Here is a 4,020-nt window from a genome sequence, read left to right as displayed (position 1 = left end):
AAAAGTAAAAAAAAATAAAATAAAATAAATAAAATTCTTTCATTGTTATACAATCCCTCCCCCCAGTACACTCCACTACACAGCCTTCAATCTGGACTCCTCTTATGATAATAACACCTAGTCATATATACCTTTTTAAAAATTAATTTTAATGGAAGTTTACAGAGACTTAGTGTTTCCATTCATTCATTGTTGCACCTAATCATATATCCCTTTTAAACAATTCTCTCCCTCATCTGCTTCAGTGCAGTATACATTATTTATTCCCTCTTTTCTTAGTTTTCCCCAACCCCGATGTCAGTCTCATTTTACAACAGTGGCATTGTGCAGTACTTGTCCTTTTGTGACTGAGATAGTTCACTCAGCATTATGTCCTCCAGGGTCACCCATGTTGTATAATATTTCATGAGTTCCTAGTTTTTCAATGCAGTGTAGTATTCCATTGTATGAATGTACCACAGCTTCTCTATCCATTCGTTCTCTGATGGGCACTTGGGTTGTTTCCAACTCCTTGCTATTGTGAATAAAGCCACAATAAACATGGGTGTACATATATCTATTTGGGTGGCAGTTCTGATTTCTTTAGGGTATATTCCCAGTAGTGGAATTGCTGGGTCAAATGGTATTTCTATTTCCAACTTTTTGAGAAAGTGCCATACAGGCTTCCATAGTGATTGCACCATTTTAAACAGCCACTAACAGTGAATAAGGGTCCTTCTAAACGAGTGAAAGTTTCACAAGTCAGATTGGCTTTTCATTCCATCATTCATATACATTTTGTTTAGTAACATTAATACAACTGATTAATGTAATTAATTAGTTACAATGTCTGATCAACCCCTTATTTTATATTACCTTTCTATTCACCCAACCTATTCATCTATTAATTGTTACCTCTCTCTGTCTCTCGCTTTCTTCTCATCCCTGATAAACCATCCAAGAAGGATTCTGTGTGTAAATCTTTCCTTAGCTTTTCTATAATGGCTTTTTAGAATACTATACCATGATTATCCTTTTGTAACTGACTTAGGTCATTCAGCATCATTTCCTTTAAATTCATCCATGGTGAACAGTGTTTTGTGAATTCTTCATTGTTTTTCAGTGTTGTGCAATACTCCATTGTGTGCTTGTACCAACATTTCTTTAAGTCATTCATCCATCCATGGACACTTGTGTTGTTTCCATCACTTTGCAACTGTTAGCAATGCTACAGTGAACACGTGTGTGCTTCCCTTCCTGATTTTAAACCATACAGTATCTCGCTTTGCTCTGTTCCACTGACTGCTTTGTGGTCTATGTACAGATTCCACATGAACACAGTTAAGCGACCTGGAATTTTCACCCTTCACAATATTATCTACCGATGTTCCATACAGGTGAATGCCTTTGCACGATCAACACAATTCAAGAAAACTTCTTTCAGAAATTCTCTGCTTTCAGTTAAGATCTCTCTGACATCAGCAATGATCTCCCTTCTTCCACATCGTCTTCTGAAACCAGCTTGAATGGCTGGCAGCCCCCTGCTCCTATGAGCAGTTCTGTTGTCTTACATAAGGTCAGTGTGTTTGCACGGCCTCATTGGTATCTAACAACCTCAAAGAGTATTTGGACGGCAGGGAAGATTTGGGGGGAAGAATGAGACATCGGGGGAGCCCAGGGACAAGTTTTCAAGGTTAAGTGTCTCTCATTGCTGTAGAGTCAGAAATGTTGCATAAATGACCCTCTATTGGGCGTTTGAGGCTATAAACCCCACAGGAGATAGTCTGGGTTTTTTCTGCTTTGGGGTTGCTGGTGGATTCGAACTGCCGGAGAGACATGACCTTTGGGTTACCAGTGCAACTCCCTGTGAACTGGGCCACCATAAACTTGAACTCAAAATCATTGCCGTCAAGTTGGAGCAACTCATAGCTGACCCACCAGCAGGGTGTCAGAGGCTGTACATTGCATGGGAGGAGACTGTCCGTCTTGGAACAGCAGCTGGTTAACTGGAGCCTGCCGTTGGGTGCGCAGTACATGGACTCACCAGGCCACCAGAGCCACCCCGAATCACAGCTGGCCCTCCATTTTCCAAGGCACTGTCACCTTCCTCCACAGGAGCCTCTGGTGATAGTAAGGGCTGATTCGAAGGGGCTGGACGAGAGGACTCAGGATTGGAGAAGTGAACCACAAATTCAGAGGATCTCGGCCTCTAGTGGAGAAGGGTGGGAGGGTGGGAGGAAGATATGGTGGGTCAGGAAAGGAGCTGGACTGTGAGTGGTACAGCAAAGGGGGTGAAGGTAATCTTTTGCAGGCCCTGGAGATAAGGACCCCTGGGGAAGAGGAAGCTGACACGGTAGGAAGCCGGTATGATTCAGACGGGGCTCCTTTGCCACTTCCAGCCTGCAGGCGGGACGGGCGCTCCAGGCCCATTGTCCCCTGGATGGCCAGGACATCCGGACACCTCCCTGGGGATGCCAGCCTGGGGTTATGTAATGGGACCGCCCCGCCCTGCTCCTGGGGGAGGAGCCGGAGTCCCGACTGTCTATCCGGGTAGGGGGGATGGGCCGGGGTCCCGGAGACTGTGTGACGTCGGAAGGGGCGGGGCCCATGCACAGCTTTTTTTTTTTTCAGTATTAGTTCTCCGGAACCTTCAGAATCATTTAATCTGAACTGAATCATACACATCTCACTCACTCACTCACTGCCGGTCGGAACCAGCTCACCGTGGACCCTCCAGCGGGTTTTCAGAGGCTGTTAATCAATCACACAGGAGATTTGTCTTTCCTCTCACGCCTCCCCCACCCAAGGAGCAATTGGTGGATTGGAACCTCCTGCCTTCGGGTTTGCAGCGCAGGGCTTCCTAAATCAAAGCTAGTCCTCCATTCGTCAGAGGCCGCACATCACACTGGAGGAGATCCTGGAGGACCCGAAATGCCTGGGGTGCCCTGTGCGGCGCCTTGTCTGAGTGTTGTCTAGTGCTGATGTAACAGAAACACCACCTCTGTAAATGTTCATTAAAATTAATAAAATAAAAATTTTAAAAATGTACACAGCTTTAGTTTGCTTGGCTCCATAGTCAACAGTCTTGGCACCAGCAGCCAGGAAATTAAAAGGCACATTGCCATGGGAAAGTCTGCTGTTAGGGACCTCTCCATAGTGCTGAAGAGCAATGGTGTCTCTTTGGAGACTAAGGTGCGTCTGATACAGGCCATGGTCTTCCCAATCACCTGTTATGCATCAGAGAGTTGGACAATGACCAAGGAGGATAGAAGGAGAATTGATGCCTTTGAGCTGTGGTGCTGGAGAAGAGTATTGAGAATACCGTGGACTGCTAGGAAAACAAACAGATTTGTCCTGGAAAGGGTTAAAGCGGGTGGCTCCTTGGAGGCAAGGATTCTGAGGCTCCGTCTAACATACTTTGGACATGTTGTGAGGAGAGACTGGTCCTTAGAGAGGGACATCATGCTTGGGAGGGTGGAGGGACAGTGCAGGAGAGGAAGGCCCTCTATGAGGTGGATTGATTCAGTGACTGGGATAATTGGGATGGGAGTGTCAGAGACAGTGCGATTGGCACAGGACAGAGCAGAGTTTAGGGCTGTTGTACATAGGGTCGCTATGAGTCGCAGGCGACTCGATGGCACAGAACAACAACAACAACAACAACAAACATAGGACTAAAAAAAAAGAAGAAATACCACAAGTGTTTCTTTTACAAACAGAATTTTATCCCTTTGCAGTTTGTTGTTGTTCGGTGTCTTTGAGCTCCATAAGACTCGTAGCAACCCGGGGAACAAGAGATCTGAATCTTGTGCCATCCTCATCATCTCTGACACACTTGAGCCCACTGCAACAGTCACCTCGTCAGACCATCTCGTTGTACCATCTCGTTGTGGGGGAGGGTGTCTTCCTCCATCCATTTTTCTCTACCTTCACAGTGTAGGAGGCTGGACCTCCAAATGCAGGGTGCTGACCCTGGGGGAGGGTGGTCTGTCAACTCTGGAGGAAGGTCCTGGTGTCCTCTGAGCAGCCTGGGCGATTTCA

This window comes from Elephantulus edwardii, unplaced genomic scaffold, assembly GCF_000299155.1.
Source record: "Elephantulus edwardii isolate Elephantulus edwardi_28Jun2011 unplaced genomic scaffold, EleEdw1.0 scaffold00315, whole genome shotgun sequence".
Classification (NCBI taxonomy): domain Eukaryota; kingdom Metazoa; phylum Chordata; class Mammalia; order Macroscelidea; family Macroscelididae; genus Elephantulus; species Elephantulus edwardii.
The sequence above is the reverse complement of the archived record's forward strand: the minus strand, read 5'-3'. Positions refer to the sequence as shown.